At 38.6% G+C, this 21,573-nt stretch overlaps 1 non-coding gene across 1 annotated transcript; it reads right to left on the minus strand.

Annotated features, from left to right (window-relative positions):
• Nucleotides 1–2,850: 2,850 nt before the first annotated feature.
• On the minus strand, nt 2,851–2,954 carry LOC125114010 (U6 spliceosomal RNA). The gene has a single exon (XR_007131666.1). It is a non-coding gene; the product is annotated as a U6 spliceosomal RNA (small nuclear RNA).
• Nucleotides 2,955–21,573: the final 18,619 nt, after the last annotated feature.

The raw sequence follows: 21,573 nt of genomic DNA on the forward strand, positions 1-21,573 counted from the left end.
TTCCTGAGTGTCAAATGATATGCAGCCTTTTCGGACTGGCTTCTTTCACATAGCACTATGCATTTAAGGTTGCTCCATCACTTTTCATGGCTTTATAGCTCATTTCTTTTGTAACACTTAATATTCCATTGTTTTGATACATCACATTTTATCTACTCACCTACTGAAAGACATCTTGATTTGTTATAAGTTTCAGCATTATGAATAAAGCTACTAAATAGGTCATGTGCAGATTTTGCGTGAACTTAGGTTTTCAACCCATTTGAATAAATATCAAGGAGGGTTATTTTTATATTGCATGTTAAGAATGCGTTTAGTTTTGTGAGGAACTACCAAATTTCCTTTCAAAGTGGCTATCCCACTTTGCATTCCCACCAGCAATAAATGGGAGGTCCTATTGCTCTACATCACTGCCAGCATATTGTATGGTCTGTGTTTTGGATTTTAGACATTTTAATATGAGTGTAGCCGTTTCTTATTTTAATTTGAAATTTTCTAATGAAATATGATGTTGAAAGTCTTTTTATGTGCTTATTTTGCTGTCTGTATATCTTCTTTGATGCTATGTCTTTTAGGTTTTTGGCCCATCTTTAAATCAGGCTGTTTGCCTATAGCTGAGTTTTAAGAGTTCTTGATATATTTTGGATAACGTTCCTTTACCAAATGTGTCTTTTGAAAATATTTTCTTCCAGTCTTTGGCTTATTTTTTTTTCATTCTCTTGACATTGTCTTTTCCAAAGCAGAAGTTTCTTGTTTTAATGAAACCAGCTTACCAATTATTTCTCTCATGGATTGTGTCTTTGGTTTTGTGTCTAGAAAAATTCATTGTGTATCCAAAGACATCTAGGTTTTTTCCTATATTATCTCCCAGGAGTTTTACAGTTTTGTGTCTTATATTTAGGTCCATGATATATTTTCAGTTAATCTTTGTGAAGAGTTTTACGTCGTTGTCTAGTTGTCGTCTTTTTTTAATATGGACGTCCAGTTTTTCCAGAACAATTTTTAAAAAGGACAATATTTACTCATTGTACTGCCTTTGATCCTCTGTCAAAGATCAGTTGACTATGTTTATATGGTCTATTTCTGGGCTGTCTATTCTGTTCCACTGATCTTTTTGTTTGTTTTGCAAATATCACACTGTTTTGATTATTGTGGCTTTATAGTAAGTCTTGAAGTCAGGTAGTGTCAGTCCTCCAACTTTATTCTTCTCCTTTAATATTCTGGTGGTAATGCTGGGTCTTTTGCCTCTTCATATAAGCTTTAGAATCACTTTGTTAATATCCACAACATAACTTGCTGAGATTTTGATTGGGATTGTATTTAATCTATAGATCAAATTGGGAAAAACTGATACCTTGACAGTAGTGAGTCTTCCTATTCATAAGCATAGCCTATCTCTGCATTTATTTCAATTTTTGATTTTGTTCATCAGAGTTTATAGTTTTCCTCATATAGGTCTTATACATATTTGGTTAGATTTATACCTAAGTATTTCATTTTGGGGGGATGCTAATGTAAACAGTATTGCGTTTTTAATTTTCAAATCCCACTTGTTCATTGATGGTATATAGGTATATTGACTTTTGTATATTAACCTTGTAGCTTGCAACCTTGCTATAATTGCTTATTAGTTCTAGGAGTTTTTTGATCAATTATTTCAGATTTTTTACATGGGTGATCTTGTCATCTGTGAACAACAATAGTTTTATTTTCTTCTTTCCAATCTGTATATCTTTTATTTCCTTTTCTTGTCTTATTGCATTAACTGGAACTTCCAGTGTGATTTGAAAAGGAGTGGTGAGAAGGGATATCCTTGGCTTGTGCCTGATTTTATGGGAAAGCTTCAAATTTCTCACCAATGGTACAAAATTAGCTATAGAGTTTTTGGAGATAGTCTTTATTAAGTTGAGGAACTTCCCTTCTATTCCTACTATACAGAGAGTTTTTATCATGTGTGAGTGTTGGTGTTGGATTTAGTCAAATGCTCTTTTTGCAGCTATTGACATGATCATGTAATTTTTTTTAGCCTGTTGATGTGACTGATTACATTAATTGATTTTTGAATATTGAACCAGTGGGACAAATCTCATGGTGTGTAATTATTTTTATACTTTGTTGGAGTCAATTTGCTAATATTTTGTTGAGAATTTTTGCATCTGTGTTCAAGAGCAATTTTAGTCTGTTGTTTTCTTATAATGTCTTTGCCTGGTTTGGGTATTAGGGTAATTCTGGCCTCATATAATAAGATAGGAAGTATTCCTTCCACCCCTATCCTCTGAAATAGATTGTAGAGTATTGGTATAATTTATTCCTTAAATATTTGGTAGAATTCACCAATGAACCAATCTGGGCCTGATGCTTCCCACTGTGGAAGATTCTTAATTATTGATTCAGTTTCTTTAATGGATAAAGGCCTGTTCCACTTACCTATTTCTTGTTGTGTCAGCTTTGGCAAATTGGGTCTTTCAAGGAACTGGTGCATTTTATCTAGGTTATCAAACTGGTGGGCATAAAGTTCTTCATAATATTCCTTTATTATCCTTTTACAGGTCCCAGGGATCTGTAGTGATACCTCCTCTTTTTTTTTTCTTCTGATAATTGTAATTTGTGTGTTCTTCCCTCTTTTCTTATTTAGACTGGCTAGAGTCTTATCAGTTTTATTTATCTTTTTGAAAATAAACTTATGGCTTAATTGATTTTTTTCTCTATTGGCTCCTTATTTTCAGTTTCATTGATTTCTGTTTTTATTATTTATTTTCTTCTGCTTACTTTGTATTTAATTTGCTCTTCTTTATCTAGTTTTCTAAAGTGGAAGCTTAGATTGGTTTTTTTTGTTTTTTTTTTTGTTTTTTAAATATGGAATGCTTCACAAATTTGCCTGTCATCCTTGCACAGGGGCCATGATAATCTCTGTATTGTTCCAATTTCAATATATGTGCTGCTGAAGTGAGCACTTAGAGTGTTGATTTTAGATCTTTCTTCTTTTCTATTAAATGCATTCAAGACTATAAATTTACATCTAAGAACTGCTTTCACTTTATCTCATAAATATGACAGGTTGTGTTTTCATTTAGTTCAAAATATTTTAGAACTTCTATTGAGATTTCTTCTTTGACTCATGTGTACTTAGAATTATATTATTTAATCTTCATGTATTTTGAGATTTTCCTGTTATGTTTTTATTATAAATGTCTAGTTTAATTCCACGGAGGTGTGAGAGAAGATATTGTATGATTTCTATTCCTTGAAATTTGTTTAAGTGTGTTTTGGCTCTGAATGTGGCCTATAATGGTGAATGTTCCATGTGGTCTTGAGAATGTGTATTTTGCTCCTGGTGGTGAAGTCTATATAATAGTCAGTTATATCCATAGTTGGATTTCAACTATGTATTTACTGATTTTCTGCCTGCTGGATCTGTCCACTTGGTATAGAAGGCCATTGAAACCTCCAACTAGGATAGTGGATTTATCTATTTCTCTTTGCAATTCTGTTAGTTTTTGCCTCATACAATTTGAAGCACTGTTTTTGTTTTTTGTTTTTCTTTAAGGGCCACACTCATGGCATATGGAGGTTCCAAGGCTAGGGGTCCAATCGGAGCTACAGCTGCTGGCCTATGCCACAGCCACAGCAATGTGGGATCCAAACTGCATCTGTGACCCACACCACAGCTCACAGAAACACTGGATCCTAACCCACTGAGCGAGGCCTGGGATCGAACCTGCAACCTCATGGTTCCTAGTCGGATTCATTTTTGCTACACTATGGACCGGAACTCCTGATGCACTGTTTTTAGGCACAGACACATTAAGGATTATTATGACTTCTTGGAATACTGACTCCTTTATTGTTGTGTAATGCCCTTCTTTATCCCCGATAACATTCCTGATTTTGATGTCTTCTCCGTCTAAGATTAATATAGCTATTCCTGATTTCTTTTGGGTGGTGATAGAATGGTTTATTTATCTCCATTCACTTAATTTATATATACATATTTATGTTTAAAGTGGATTTCTAATACACATATAATTGGTTCAGGTTTTTTGTTTGTTTGTTTGTCTTTTTGCCTTTTCTAGGACCACTCCCATGGCATGTGGATGTTCCTAGGCTAGGGGTCTAATCAGAGCTGTAGCTGCTGGCCTACACCAGAGCCATAGCAACACGGGATCCAAGCCGCGTCTGCAACCTACACCACAGCTCATGGCAACACTGAATCCTTAACCCACTGAGCGAGGCCAGGGATTGAACCCATAACCTCATGGTTCCTAGCCGGATTCGTTAACCACTGAGCCACGACGGGAACTCCTGGTTTAGTGTTTGATTCACTCTAATGATCTATTTTTTGTAATTGCATTTAAACCAGTGACATTCAAAGTGATTATTGACATAATATCTATCATATTTGTTACCTTTGTCCATTGTTCCTATTTTCGTCTTCCATTCTTTTTCTGCCTTTGTGGTATTATTTGAACATCGCATATGATCCAATTTTCTCTCTTTTCTTAGCATACTAGTTACAGTTATTCTTTTTTTTAGTGGCTGCCCTAGAGTTTGCAACACACATCTGCAGCTAATCCAAGTCTACTTTCAAATAACACTACATCACTTCACAGGTAGTGTAAGTACATTGTAATACTCACACTACCTAACTCATCTCTTGTATCATTGCTTTCACTCATTATATTTCACTTAGTATATATTCACTAATGCTTTGTTCTCAGGTGATGTTGATACTATTGACTATGGAGCACATTTTGAGAACCAATGCTTTTGGATTTTTCTCAAAGGTTACCAGCATTAAGAAATCAGGACATTAAAAATTGGAAGAATGCTCTTTGACATAAATCATATCAATATTTTTTTTGGACCTGTCTCCTAAGGCAAAAGAAATAAAAGCAGAAATAAACAATGAGACCTAATTAAACTGAGAAAATTTTGCCAAGGAAAGGAAACCATCAACAAAATGAAAAAACAACCTACTGAATTGGAGAAAATATTTATAAATGATGTGAGTAATAAAGGGTTTATAGCCAAAATATATAAATACCTTATTCAATACAACATCAAAAAAAAAAAAACCCTGATTTTTAAATGGGCAGAAGACTTGAATAGATATTTTGCCAAAGAAGACATACAGATGGCCCAAAGCCACACAAAAAGCATGTTCAGCATCACTAGTCATCAGAGAAATGCAAATCAAAACCACAATGAGCTGTCATGTTACCCTGGTCAGAATAGTTATAGTCAAAAAGAACACAAATAACAAATGTTGGTGAAGATATGGAGAAAAGGGAACCCTTGTACAATGTTAGTGGGAATGTAAATTGGTGAAGCCACTATGGAAAACAGTATGGAGGTTCCTCGAAAGACCAAAAATAGAACTACCATATGGTCCAGTAATTCCACTCCTGGGTATATCCAAATAAAACAAAAACATTTATTTGAAAAGACATATGTACTACAATGTCCATAGCAGCACTATTTATAATAGCCAAGATATGGAAGCAACTTAAGCGTCCATCAACAGATGAATGGATAAAGATGATGTGGTATATATATATATACAGTGGAATACTACTCAGCCATAAAAAGAAATTTTGCCATTTGCTACAACGTGGATGGACTTGGAGAATACTATGTTCAGTGAAATCAGTCAGACAGAAAAAGACAAATACTGTATTATATCACTTACATATGGAATCTACAAAGTAAAACAAGCTAGTGAATATAACAAAACAGATACAGAGATATAAATATAGAGAACAAACTAGTGGTTATAAGTGCAGAGGAACAAGATAGGGGTATGGGATTAAGAGATACAAACTACTATGCATAAAATAAGTAAGCTACAAGGCTATATTGCACAGCACAAGAAATATAGCCAATATTTTATAATAACTATAAATGGAGCATAACCTTTAAAAATTGTGAATCCTGTTTTAAACCTTAAAGATATAATACTGTAAATCAACTACACCTCAAAATTAAAAAAGAAAAATAAAGTATGTTTTAGAATAAATTACTTTATATTTAAAAAAAAAAACTTTTTTGGCCATGCCCACAGCATGTGAAAGTTCCTGGCCAGGGATCAAACCTGAGCCACAGCAGTGATCCAAGCCACAGTAGTGACAATGCTGGATCCTTAACTGCTAGGTCACCAGGAAACTCCTATATTTTTTTTAAAAAAGTTTAATACATTAAGTAAGTGGGCCATAAAAAAGATATTTTAAAGTATGGAGGAAATTACTGAGAAATGAGTAAGACTAATCCACTGGATTTGGGGAGGAAACTGTTCTATAAATTCTTTTCATACTCTGTGTAATGACTAAGATAAATCTTGAAGAATCAGTAGACAATTTCCAGGTAGACAAAGAAGTTGCAAGTGAAGATTATTTCAAGAAGAGAAAGCAATATTTATAAAAGCATAGTGGTATGAATCAGTTTTCATTTTCAAAAAAAATCATTCAACCAAGCTTCACTGAGTTCCCACTAACTGCCAGGCTCTGGATCAATCAGAGTGATCCACTCTGAACTGCAAGAGTTCAGAGCAGCTGGCATGCAGGGAGCAGAAATGGGTTAGAAGTTCAGAGCCTAGGCTCTGATGTCAGATAGACTTGAGTTCAAATCTCAGCTCCAAGAATAGACTTGTGGTTGCCAAGGGGGAGGGGGAGGGAGCAGGATGGATTGGGAACTTGGGGTTAATAGATGCAGACTATTGCCTTTGGAATGGATAAGCAATGAGATCCTGCAATGCAGAGCTGGGAACTATATCTAGTCACTTATGATGGAGCATGAAAATGTGAGAAAAAAGAATCTGTACATGTACGTGTAACTGGGTCACCATGCTATACAGAAGAAAATTGACAGAACACTGTAAACCAGCTATAATGAAAAATACACATTATATTAAAAAAAAAATCTCAGCTCAAGCTGTTGAAACTTGGGCAAATTATTCCATCTCTTTGTGCCTTGGTTTCCTCATCTGTCAGTACTTGTTGTGATTTGGCATGAGAAAAGGTATGCAAAGCATTTTGCTCAGTGCCTGTGCGTGATTGGATGTCACTCACCAATACTTCTTTCATGTCGTTAATTTGGTATAAATCAGTATGTATTATTTGTATGGGTGTACAAGACAATAAACTTTTTGTAGCCACAAAAAAATAGTTTATTGTTGTTTTTAAATCTTGATATTAGACTTCTCTTGAAAAATTAGAATGTTGGGCAATAGTAAGCCTAAATTCTCCCATGGTCACCACCACCCCCAGCCTACATCACTCATTTATTTTATAGGCATTTGATTTGGCTGTAAAAGATGGTACAATCGTAATGCATACTTCTGAAGAGGAGCATGAGCATAGCTGGTTAATCCTCCCTGATTAATTCAGACACCTAGTGTTGGCTTCACAGAAGCGTGACCCGGGCAGCTGCACAGGACTCCTCTCAAAAGGTCCCCATACTTGGCCTAATGCTCTGCTGTAGCTATCTTGAAAGTCTTAATAAGTTTTGAACAAGAGAAACCATTTTCATTTTGCAGAAGGACCCACAAATCATACGGCTGATCCTGTAGCCACCCCACACTTAAAATTAACCTTTTCATCACCAGATTGCTATGGAGGGGGAAAAGGTGATTCTGGGATCAGAGATGGGGGGTGGGTGGGCATTCAGAATCTATCTTGTTCAACAGACAAGGTAATTACTTTATTTTATAGCAAGAGCTACCGAGGTCCAGAAGGAGGGAATTGACTTCCTCAAGGTCATGGACAAACTCTGAAAAAGGAGCCAAATTGGAAGCCTAAAGTGATGAGTCGGCAAGGCAAAGAATACTAACACTGCCAGTGAGTTTATGTATCTGATGTACCTCTGCATACCAATGAGAAAATTCCTGTTTGTCACTTACTCAATCGACTTTGAGGTGGTCTGTTTGAAGCAGGAGAGAGAGGTGGGTAAAATGCAACAGTAGGAGTGCGATCTTGACATTGATCCAGAAAACTGTATAAACAGACTTAGTTTAGGATAAAGACTGGAAAGGAGGCAAACATTATATATAACTCCACCCCCATATTTATTACAAAGAGCAGACACCCACCTAAACCCCAAATAAATTGCAAAGGGCAAAGGCATTCAGGGAACACCAATACGCTGCCTGATTAAAAATGGTAATCAAGGTTCAAGGAAGCACTTAATTTCAGCTGGTCCCACTTAGCTGGAAAATAGCTCAATTATATGTAGTCTCAGCTGCCCAGTTTTAGGTTAATGGCTGCATACAACCGGTAAGAGAGCTGAGTCTCTGCAGCTGATTAATTGGAAACCTAGAGTAGGAGTTAGGCAAATAAGTCAGCCCCAGGTGGCCTTGTACCTGTTCACATTGCTTGTGGTTTGGGTCGGGTGGAGCCTCCTGTCTCTCCCCTCAGAGATCATCAGGGGACCAAGGCCTGGGTGTAGGACTCTATCCGAGACCCAGTGTATTTGGCTCATTGATTGGTATGCAGCCCTAAACTGGACTAATAAGTGTCTTCCTCCAGACCCTTGACAGCTCTACCAAAAAGTTGCTTTATTTTCTCCTGAGATGGTAAATTTGGGGCTGTGGGTGGTCCTTTGCTACCATGTCAGGAAAGAACCTGACTGAAAATTAAGTCAGATAGTGGCAAGAAATAGAAAAGATGGAGGGCCATGTCTGAAATGAACCTACCCCTTGAACTTCTCAATTACATGAGCCACTTTTCTTTTCTTTTTTTTTTTGCTTAAGCTCATCTGAGTGAGGAATCTGTCCCTTGTGGCTGAAAATACCTCAGTAACATAAGGCCTTCTCTGTCCTATGCACTATTCAAGGTACTGAGATTACCATAGTGGACAAGATGCATGTCTTTCCTATCTTCATGGTACTAAAAGTATGGTGGGAGAATGGAAATAAACAAGAAATTACACAAGTAAAAAAAAATGTAATTACGCATTGGAATTCGTAAACAAGAGGAGCTAAGAAAGAGAATAAGAATGGAGGAGTACTTAGCATGGTTGGGAAAGGCTCTCAGTTCAGTGTCTTTTAAGCTAGATAGAGTCAGCAGTATGAAGAACAAAAGGAAGAGTTATGGGCAGAGAAAACAGGAACCGTTTTGAGGCTTGAAAGGGACTGATCCATTCAAGGAACTGAAAGAAGGCCTTCATTTGTTCATCCATTCATCTATTCTACAAATGTCTATTGGTGTCACAGTGCTAGGCACAGGGAAACAAAGATAAATAAATGCAGTCCCTGACAAGTTGGCAACATACACTGAAAACCATAAAAATGCTCAAACCATTTGATTTAGCAATTTCACTTGTAGAAATCCAGTCAAAAGAAAAAAAGAAAAGGAATGTCTGCAGTTATAGCTACAAGGATGTTCATTGCTGCATTAGTTATTTTTTCAAATTTTTGTTGAAGTACAGCATACGTACATGTATTAAGTGCACATATTGGAATTACACAGCTCCACTATTTTCACAACCTAGACACACCTATATAATTGGTAACCCAGATCAAGAAAGAGAATATGAGATTAGCACTCCAAAATCCACTTTTGCCCCCTCTGGTCACAAATCCCCTTCCCACCAAGGATAACTATTAGCCTGACTTCTAACAGTATATATTAATTTGGCCTCTTTTTGTACTTTATATAAATAGAATCACACAGTATGTGGTTTGCAGTTGGGTGAGGATTTGGAGTAGCTGAGATGCCCTGGTTTCTTCTGCTTAACATTGTGTTTGGCAGATTCTCCTATATTCTTCATATAGTTATAGACTGCTCATTCTGTACGATATTCCATTATTGGAATGTGTCACGAGTTATTTATTCTGCCATTTATAGACATTTGGATAGTTCCCAGACTGAGAAAATTATAAACAATTCTGTCGTGAACACACTTTTGGTTAATATATATCTCCATTTTTTTTTTTGCTTTTTTTTTTTTTAGGGCCACTCACTTGGCATATGGAAGTTCCCAGGCAAGGGGATGAATCAGAGCTGTAGCCACAGCCACGGCAACGGGGGATCCCAGCCACGTCTGTGACCTACACCACAGCTCATGGCAATACAGGATCCTTACCCATGATCGAGGCCAGGGATTGAACCCACATCCTCATGGACCCTAGTCGTGTTCGTTAACTGCTGAGCCATAAAGGGAACTCCCAATATATATCTCCATTTATTTGGGATATATGCCTAGGAATGGCATTGCTGGGCCACAGGGTGCTGGGTCATAGTCTATGATCCACTTCAGCAGATATTGCTAAACAATTTAACAAAATGACTCCAATAGTGCACACCCCCACCAGTGTTGTAAGACGGTTCCGATTTCTTCAAAACCTTGATAATTCCTGAGAGTTCCCCTTTTTAAAAATTGTAGTCATCTGGTGCAACAGTAATTCACATACTGCATTGTTGTTCAATTTTCATTTCCCTAATGATTATTGAAGTTGAGATTTCTTCATATGATTATTGGCCACTGGACATCCTCTTTTCTGAAGAGTCTGTATGAGTCTATTCCCCATTTTTCTACTGAATAGTCTGTCTTTATCATTGGCTTGCTGGAGTTCTTTAAACACCCTGGCTATGAGCCCTTGGTGGGATATATGTAGGCAAATATCTGCTTCCACTAGTCAAGGTGCCTTTCCACTACCCCCCCCCCACCGGGGGGTTTTTTGGTTTTGGTTTTGGTTTTGGTTTTTTTTTTTTGCTTTTTAGGGCTGCACGTGCAGCAAGTGGAAATTCCCATGCTAGGGTCTGAATCAGAGCTACAGCTGCCAGCCTACGCCACAGCCATAGCAATGCCAGATCCTTAACCCGATGAGCAAGGCCAGGGATTGAACCCACATCCTCACAGATATTAATCAGGTTCTTAACCCACTGAGCCACAGTGGAAACTATGTCACTCCTTTTTGATGAAAAGAAATTCTTAGTATAATATTAATTAGCCAAATTTATCAATCTGTTTTATGGTTAGTACTTTTTGAGTCCTTCTCAAGAAACTGTGTCCAATTCTGGGATAAGAAAAATGTTCTCCTATGTTTTCCTCGAAAAGCTTTACTGTTTTAATTTTACATTTAGACCTATAATTTATCTGAAATTGACTTTCTCTGTGGTGTGAAGTAAAGGTCAGGAAAATTTTTGCCATAAGGCCATGGCTCTCAAACTATGTACCAAGTCACTGTTGGGTGTCGCAGTGAATTCACAGGGGTGTCATGGGATTAATTTACATTTTTAATGGAAGCAGTGATATCTTTTGGGTACCACATAAATCATTAACTTGAAGTAGTTCACAGTTTCAAAATAAAATTGTATTACATTCCCTTCAATGACATATTTTTGCAAAGCTTGGCTTTTTGAAGTTGCTGTGATACAAAGTAAATATCACTTGAAATCAGGAGATGAGAGTAATGATGTTTGATCTGATTCCAAAGCCCAATAAGAGCACAAATATATTAGTAAATATTGTGGGTGCTTAAAAGTAAAAGAAAATGTTATTTTTTCCTTTTAATTTATGTGTATTACTTTTTTGAATTATTACCAAGTTATTAGGATAGAAACACTAAGTTGTTTGGATATAACTACTTAATAAACAGAATTGTTAGGTATTTATTTTGGCCCAGAGGTGCCAAGAGAAAAATGACTGAGACATTAAAGGTATCATTTATCAAGAAAGCTTGGGACCCTCACTGAGGCTGAGTCTCGAGCAGTCTGTGATTCCCACCCTGGTGTTTATGTTCTTGTGTGATTAATTCCTTCCTTGCAAGTGTGTGTGGAACCTGTGACTTGCTTCTGACAACTAGAATATGACAAAGGTGGCAAGATACATGGGATTATGGGTACATGATTACATTACTTAAAACTAACACTTCAGAGGAGTGTCTCTCCCCTCACCCCCCTGGCTTTGAGGAAGCCAGCTGCCATTTATGAGCTATTCCATGGAGTGATGCACGCAGCAAGGAGGTGAGGTTGGTATAGGGCCAATAGTCAGCAAAAACCAGGCCCTCAGCTTGGCAGCCTGAATGAAATCTGGGAATTCTCATTGTGGCTTAGTGGGTTAAGGACCCAACATAGTCTCCATGTGGGTGTGGGTTGGATCCCTGGCCTCGCTCAGTGGGTTAAGGATCCTGAATTGCCGCGAGCTGTGGCATAGGTTGCCATTGTGGCTCGGAACTGATGTTCCCGTGGCTGTGGCATAGACCTGTAGCTGCAGCTCTGATTCAAACCCTAGCCCAGGAACTTCTATATGCCATGGGTGCAGTCATAAAAAGAAGAAAAAAAGAGAAATAAATCAAATTCCACCAATAACCACATGAGTTTGATTGCAGGAACTTCCCCAGTAGAACATTTGCTTACAACCAACATCTTGATTATAATCCTGTGAGGCCCTGAAGCAGAAGGCCTAGCTAAACCAACCCAAACTATTGTCTACAGAAATTTTAAGATAATAAGTGTGGGTTGTGTTAAAGCATAAGTTTGTGGTAACATTGTTACAGGGCAGTAGATAACTAATAAGCTTGCCATGTGGCTATTTCATTGACCAGCATCATTTAATGACAATACCATTCTCTGCAGTGTCACCTTTGGTATAAATCAGACACAGCACTTTTTATAATAATGAGAAAAATATTTAAGTAAAATTCCACTTAACTATCTAATAGATTTTTGATGAATAGATCATTACACAGTTTATCCACTTGACAGAATAATAGCTAATAAAAATCATATGGAAAAATAGCCAATTGTAGGGGAAAGTTTTCACAATAGGTCATTAAGTGAAAAAATGAGTTATCAAGTCACATGTTCAATTATACCCTAATTGTGTAAAAGGTGAGTTTTGTGTGTATCTGTATTATAAAAATGGTGTTAAAATGTCTTTGGGAGAGGAAGGATTACAAGTGTCTAACAACATTTTTGTGTGTTTTAAAATTTTTCTGCAGAGGAACTGCCTACAAATTACCTACAAAGAGAACATATTGCTTTTATACACACAAATTCATACACACATATTGTTTAAATCAAAGACAAGTCCCTGACTTGAAGGAATTTACAGTGTGGTAGAAGGAGAAGGGCTGTAGACAAACAAAGTCACCATAAACCTAGAGACTGTATGTTTATGAGCATTTAGAGACTTAAAACATCTCAACACAAAAGGCTCATGGGCTGTGATTATATACCATCCTTGCTTTGGTTATATACCATCCTTGGACTAACTTCAGTAGCTAGAATACAGGGTTTTAAACCAGAATCACAAGCCTACTCTAACAGCCTTGCTTGTTATCAGCACCACACAGAGAGTTGGGGGTGGTGTGGGGAGCAGATCTTCCCAAAGGAAGGAGAGTACCATGACAAAAAGAGTGATAAGAAAGGTGATAGTGAAAGACCAGACGAGAAGCAGTTTCGGTTTTGCTTGGAGGAGGAGGTCAAAGGCACAAAGGAAGTGACACTTAACTGAGTGTTCAAAGTTGAGTAGGTGTTTCCAGGTATCTGGGATCAGGGCATCTGGGGAGGAGGGAGTGAGTGGTATGAACAGTGGTGAAGGGAGCCAGAAAGATAAAGAGAAGCCAGATCATCTAGAAGCGGCTTCTGTATCAGGCTAAGATGTTGAACCTTGATCCTGAAGGTAATGGAGAGCCCCCAAAGTGCTGAAGGCAAGGACTGATTTGTTTGATAACTTTGCTCCCCCTGCAAGGAACAATATCTGATAGATACTATTAAAAGCAAAATAGTACTAATATTTTCTGTCTCTTGCACTAGCCTCCATGAACATTCCAATGTCTGTGAGGAGGACAGTTTGAGGAATCTCCTACAATGGCTTCCACTAAACTAGTGTGTTTCCATGTTTTGTTTTGGTTTTTTATCATGACCCTTAGTAAGAAATACCTTTTACATCACAATTCAACTGATTTATGTTTCAAAAATTAAAACAATTCCCTAGACTCCCAACTCCATGATGGCCGTGACCAAAACTGTATGACTCTTTTGATTATCACTATAGCCTCTATATATGGCACAATCCTTCTCTTATGGTGGACCCATAGTATAACTATTATTACTAAGTATATATTAACTGAATGAGTGAATAGATGGAAGGATTGTTAAGTAATTCAAAATGCACTACAAAGAGTTATACAGATACAAAAAATTGCTGTTAGTGGGAGTTCCCGTTGTGGCACAGCAGAAAGGAATCCAACTAGTATCCATGAGGATGAGGGTTTGACCCCTGGCCTTGCTTGGTGGGTCAGGGATCCATCATTGCCATGAGCTGCAGTGTAGGTTGCAGATGTGGCTCAGATCCCACATTGCTGTGGCTCTGGCATAGGCTGGCAGGCTGGCACCTGTAGCTCCAATTCAACCCCTAGCCTGGGAAAGTCCATATGCCTCAGGTGCAGCTCTAAAAAGCAAAAAATCAAAAAAAAAAAAAAAGAAAGAAAGAAAGAAAGAAAGAAAGAAAGAAAGAAAGAAAGAAAGAAAGAAAGAAAGAAAGAAAGAAAGAATTGCTGTTAGCATCTAACTCAGAGCTAAACTTATGAGACTGCATCTTAGATCACCACAGCAGGCAGAGGGAGTGAATGCCGAGGGCAGAGAAATAATTTAGTGCTATACCTGGCCCATCGTGTGTCGGAGAGTTGTGTGTCGGAGAGTGATGATGATAGTGATAATGGTGGTGGTAGTGACAATCCTTATTATTTTGTTCTTAAACTGATATGAAGAAATATAAAATCACATTCATATTCAGAATCCAGGTGGAAGGATGGGTTGGATTCCAAAACAACCACAGTACCAAGCAGTATCTGAGAAGGAGTAGGACATTCCTATCTTCTTGACTTTACCCAAGATGTTCCATCTATTGGAAAAAAAAAAAAAATCTCACACCGTGTTCACCTCTTCAAATATGGCCAGACTTTCAAATGCTGTCGTTTGATGGGGTTCTCCTTGATTATGCAAGTCAAGCAAACTCTCCTGCAAGCCCCCTCCCCTTCATTTGTGTGAGAGTCTCCCTTCAGCCTTTCAATAAACACTTTCCACTTGAACTAATCTGAGTGAGTTTCTGCTTCTTGCAACAGAAGAGCTTTGATTCGGATACTGCAAATGCATGTGGTTTTAGATATATTAAGAGTGAGGGTATTGGAAACACAGGGAGGGTGGAAGCAAGCCAGGCAGAGGGTAGGCTGTCAGAGGCTGATCATCAAAGGTGGTTCAGAACCCATGAGATCTCTGTTTTCTTTCTTTCTTTCTTTCTTTCTTTCTTTCTTTCTTTCTTTCTTTCTTTCTTTCTTTCTTTCTTTCTTTCTTTCTTTTTTTTTTTTTCTTTTTAGGGCCGCACCTGTGGCATATGGAAGTTCTCAGGCTAGGGGTTGAATCAGAGCTACAGCTCCTGGCCTATGCCGTAGCCACAGCAACGCAGGATCTAAGCCACCTCTGCAACCTACACTGTAGCTTACGGCCACGCTGGATCTTTTCACCCACTGAGAGAGCCCAGGGATCGAACTCACATCCCCATGGACTGTAGCAGGGTTCATTACCACTGAGCCATGACAGGAACTCCATGAACCCATGAGATCTCTAGGGAGGGAAAAAGAGAAGTCAGGAACTAGGAAGTCCAAAAATGGTGTGAACAGACTTGGCCTTTGTGGATTGGCTAATGCTCTCAGATAATTTCTGAGAAGAGCAGTAAATTACTAAGGCTAATGTTAGAAATTATGAGGAACAAACTTAAACTAAGCATTTGAAGAGAAAGATTAAATACAATGTCTTAAACTGCAGAGACAGAGAGACAGACAATAAGATATGAAGAAAGACTGGAGCACAGCTTGGAGACTGAGACAAGATGGAAGAGTAGAAGGACTTTAGCTAGGGAGGGAAAAAGAGATGGAAAAAAACTGGAAACATGACTGATTTCAAGAAGAATTTAGATAAATTCTCATCTCACTAGATGAAACCACACTACCACTGAGCATCTAGTGTATATGGCTAGGAACTCTCTAAATACCAGGAAAGAATGCAAAGTAGAATAAACACAACTTCTGTCCTTTAGGAAATTACACCTACAACTTCTACTGAGTACAGATGAAGAGCAAGGATGAGTATCTTGCAGTTCTTTCTCTTGGAGGGGGGCAGGGCCTTAAAGCATGAGAGAGAAGAATTAAACAAGATCATATCAAATAATATATTCAAAAGTGCTTTGGGAATGGAAAACAGCCTTGTATATACATAATTGGTGTTAGTGTTCAGTCCACAGTCCAAGCACAGTGGCAAATTATTTACACATGTTCTTTGAAGGAAAAAAAAAAAAAACCCTAGAAATAGGTGCTACCATCCCATTTTGCAGATAAGGAAATGGAGCCTCAGAGAGACTAAGTCTTTCTCTAAGGTCATGAAGCTGGCAAGTAGCAGAACCAGAAGTAAACCCACATTTTCGTTCAGCATATTTTTGACAGAAGTAGTAAGGTAATTCCATAGGAAAAGAATGATCTTTTCAACAAATGGTACTGGAACAACTGTATATCTTATAGAAAAAAGAGAAATCTTGACCTTTACCTCAATATTGCAAATTGTAAATATCAGATAAAATAAAGGGCTTGCAACCAGAATATATAAAGAACTCTGAAAAGTCAAGAAAAAGATATCTCAATCTTTTTAAATAGACAGAAGATGTGAAAAAACTTTTCAAAAAAGATAATATATTAGTGGATAACAAGCACATGAAAAGATGTTCAATGTGATTAGTTCTCAGGGAAATTCAAATGAAGACCATATGAAATAACACTTTACACTTCCTTGAATGACTAAATTTAAACGGACTGGTAATACCAAGAACTGGTAAGGATGTGAAACACCTGAAACTTTCAGATACTCCACTTTGAAAAACAGTGTGGCCGTTTCTTATTAAGTTAACCACATACTTATGTTATGACCCAGCAACTCCACTCCTAGATTTTGCCCAAGAGAAATGAGTGCATATACTCACAAAAAGATTTTTCTTAGCCAAAAGAACAAAATGTCATTTGCAGCAGCATGGATGGAACTAGAGATTCTCATACTAAGTGAAGTCAGAAAGAGAAAGAAAAATACCATATGATATCACTTCTATCTGGAATCTAACATAAGGCACAAATGAACCTTTCCACAGAAAAGAAACTCATGGACTTGGAGAACCGAATTGTGGTTGCCAAAGGGGAGGGGGAACAAGTGGGATGGGCTGGGAGTCCGGGGTTAATGAATGCAAACTATTGCATTTGGAGTGGATAAGCAATGAGATCCTGTTGTATGGCACAGGGAACTATATCCAGTCACTTATGAGGGAACATAATGGAGTGTAATGTAAGAAAAACTATGTATATATATGTGTGTGTGTGTATGATTGGGTCACTTTGCTGTATGGTAGAAATTGACAGGACACTGTAAACCAACTATAATGGAAAAAATTAAAATCATTTAAAACTTTTTTAAAAAAAGGTTTTTACAATAATGTGCATACAACCTCCATTCATAATAATCAAAAAATGGCTAACTCAAATGGCTAAACAGATTATGATACATTCATAAAATAGTATATTACTCAGCAGTTTAAAAAAAAGAACTATTAAGGCATACAATGAATCTCAAAAACGTAATGCCAAGTGAAGGCAGCAGGGGACAAAATACTACATACTGTGTGGTTTAATGTGCATGAGATTCTGGAAAAGGCAGAACTAAGCTGCAGTGGCAGAAGATAGGGGGTGAGGGGTGGCAATTGCCTGGAAGGGGCAAGTAAGATTTTTTGAGGTGATGGAAGTGTTCTAAATCTTGACTGTGGTGATGGCTGTATGAGTGCACACTTTTATCGAAATGTATTGAGCTGTATGTACACTTAAAATAGGCACATATTACTGTATGTAAATTACACCTCCAGCAATTTTTTTTAAAAAGAAGCCTGAAACATGGCGAATTGTCTCACAAGCCCTGTGGCAAGGAGAGAGATGTGGGTAGACATGCTATGGAACACGTACAGTTGGCAAGGGCAGGAAAACTTCAGGGAATAATTTAGTTTATAAAATCACTCCCAGAGTTCCCATTGTGGCTCAGTGGTTAATGAACCCGGCTGGCATCCATGAGGGCTCGGGTTCAATCCCTGGCCGCATTCAGTGGGTTAAGGATCCAGCATTGCCATGGGCTGTGGTGTAGGTTTCAGACTCTGGCTTGAATCCCACGTTGATGTGGCTCTGGCATAGACCAGTGACTACAACTTCAACTAGACTCCCTAGCCTGGGGACCTCCATATGTTGCAGGTGCGACCCTAAAAAAAAAAAAAAAAAAAAAAGATAAAAGACAAAAATAAATAAATACATAAAAATAAAATCACTCTCCACTTTGCTGAGACCTTTCACACGCTGAGAGGTTGCAGTCCCTCCTCAGGTCCCATCTGACACGGAATGCTGGCCTGGCAGGAGCAGGGCTGCCCAAAGGACAACAATGGAGAAAGGGGCCTGTTTTTTCCACTCAGCTCCCTAGAACCTAGGACAGATCATCTGACAGTTCTGAGTTGTCCATAAAAACCCTCATGGCCTCTCTTGTCCTCCAGCCTCATGCCACTGCCTCACTTCCATAGAGGGCTCTCTCTCTCTCTCTGGCTCTCACTCAGCAGCCAGGGGCCCCTCACAGGGTCCTTGGGCAGCACAGAGACTGTAATAGCCATCAACTCTGAGCCCTTTACCTTCTCCTTCAGAGAAGCCACAGGATACTCTGGTTGGAATAAATCCCACCAGTCACAAGCATTCAAACATTCTCATAAACACTGTTCTTTTAAAAAGCTGGAAAGTTGGGTTGAGGAGTTTGGAGCTATTATTAGTGCCAAATGCTATAAAAAGGAAATGCCACTGATGATCTTAGATGGCTGTATTTTTATATGGGATAATTCAAGCTTCCTTCTTAGAGTTTCCAGTCATAAGAAATCCTTAATAAAAATACTACCTCAGGTCATACCCTCAGACTCAGCTTAACATTGCTGAAATCCACTGGGGCTACTCTAGTCAGAATTGACTAGAAGAACTAATTGCATTTTTAGCCCATTTTTATGACTGCTCCCTTCTGAGTTGCTCAGGTCCATCCTACCAGAAAAAAACAACCAATTAACCAGCCTATGTATAAATATTTGTAGTGACTGTGTGGAGGCAGCATGGCAAATGGGTTGGTATGCAGGCTCTTGTCAGATTTACCCAAGCTTGGTCCCTGTGTGGCATCAGGCAAGTCGCCTTAACCCTTCTAAGTTTCCCTGACAAAATGGGTTGTTGTGAATTCTATGAGCTAATGCCTAACGTCTGGCACTTAGTAAATTTTCAGTAAATGTTAATTCATTATTATTATATGTTCAGTCATGGTTTTCACCATGGGGACTGCAAAAGTGTGGATTTTGCCTTGGGGATTCCATCCTCCATCTTGACACTCAAAACACACAGGCAGGAGAATAAAAGGACAACAGAAATACTGAGCTTTCATGTCTGTGAAGTTGCTAAAAAAAAACTTGTAAGTTGGTTCTTCAGACACTGCTATCCCCCTGCTTTGAGCTTTATTGGAGAGCAATTTGTCAGTGTTTGTCAAAAGCCTTTAAACTGTCTGTCCTTAAGAAAGAAATCTGTCATGGACATACAAATGAGGAATGACACAAGAGGACCATGTGGTTCTTATATAACTAGATAAGTGATAACTAAATGGATAACTATCTATATATAAATAACTATATAACTAGATAACTGAAGGTGTCTTGGAACTAATCTATCTATAAATAGATAACTATCTATATATAGATAACTGTATATATAACTAGATAACTGAAGGTGTCTTACAACTCCAAGAGTCTGGGGCATCTTTAAGTGAAAATATTAATCTGAATTTGGAAAGTCATAGGGGCTAGAAGCAACTAACTCCATGTACTCATTTAGATTGTAGCAGATTCATTTAGGTTGTAGCAGATAACTAGGTTTCCATCTTATTTCACAGGACCCAAGATGTGACTTGGGATTTAATGAAGTAGAAAATAGTCGTGGCACTCGTGTCTCCATTGTATATGCACCCGTCACCTCCCATCCCAAGAACAAGGAATAAATCTGCAGCTGTTGTTTGAACTTCTGCAATCTGAAACAATTTGAAAACCACAGCTGTTAGAGGCATAAACCTGATTTTGGCTTTATTCTTGCTCCATGTCTCGTTTCGTGAGATCCTCCAAAATCTACACTTCTGGGGGCTGAGTCAGAGAAAGACACTTCGCCTAAATCATCATCCTGCCAGAAAACAGAAGTGCTCAGTGTTTATTCCTGAGGGGACTTTCCAGTGAGAAGGAGAGCCTTTTCGTGCCTTCGTTCAAGGGAACCAAGCCCCTGAGACGGGTACTGACATTCTTAAAGTCCTACAAGATGTTCAGCTACCACTGAGCTTTGCCCACTGGCAAGCAGACATGGATATTGTGGCAAACACCAGCATCTGGCTCCCAGCAGCTTGGCTATTTGGGGGAAGGGGTGAGCTGGAGGGCTTTAGCGTGTCTCAAGTTAACCACGCTAATCTACCCTCACTTCCACAGAGAACAGCAGGCTGTTTTCAGAGATTTCAGCAACAGCTGTGCCTTCCAAACCAAGACGTTGTTCAGAAAGATGATCCAAATGTGGTATGTATGTTTCAGCATGATTCAGTGGGACTTTCCTACTCAAATGGCCCTTTGTGTGCTTCTCGAAGACAGGGTATTAACCTCACGCATGGCTAAAGCATGATGGATGACTTCAAGTTCTTGATTTACATTTGGCTGGTGGTCAGAACTGAACCGTCAAAATGCCTGGGTATCTGCTGGACAGTGCCCAGCTTGTTCAGACTTGTTTCTGCTGGACTGGGTGGATCCTGGGGCTTTTGTTCCCTCCAGGTTTGATAAGCTAAACAAGGCTGGACTGCTACAAAGCCTGACTCCAGAGTTCCTCTCAAGGCAGTAGAATTCAGCATCCTGAATCAGTAGGTTCTATTGTCATCTTTGTTTATATTCAGCATTTCTACCTACTTCCAGATCTACTATGACCTCTGCCCACTTGTTGCAAGAAGTGATCCCACCCAAGATTGGGGCATCAGGAACACAGGGCCTGTGCTCAACTCACTTCTCCCAGGTCCTTAAAGTTATCTGGTTGGCCTGTTGCTTTCTCAGTAAGATCCCTTGGACATGCAAAGTGCCTCTGTCTTCTTCAGTGCTCTGGGCTGCCTTCTCAGGCAACAGGAGTTGGCAGTTGACCTGCTATATCTTGCCTGTTACAGGCACGCACCATTATATGACAGAGTTGAATGCTTCCAGGCTGGAAGTGTGGTGGGGATTGCCCCTCCATTCTCCTTCAAACCAGAGTAGATAAGGGGCTGCTTCACCTTCTGGTGAAGAACTGAGCTATTAGAGATTCTAGAATGATTCAGGTGTTTTGGTTCCCAACAAAAGTCGTGGGGAGATTCAGGCTGGCCTGCTGCACTGATCCCAATGACAAACGAGTTATCATGTGGGAGGAGCTTAGCTAAGCACCTATGTGGTGTCACAAGAAGTTATGAGGGCAGAATCAGGCATTATAAATCTAAC

Source organism: Phacochoerus africanus, chromosome 1 (genome assembly GCF_016906955.1).
Source record: "Phacochoerus africanus isolate WHEZ1 chromosome 1, ROS_Pafr_v1, whole genome shotgun sequence".
Taxonomy (NCBI): Eukaryota; Metazoa; Chordata; class Mammalia; order Artiodactyla; family Suidae; genus Phacochoerus; species Phacochoerus africanus.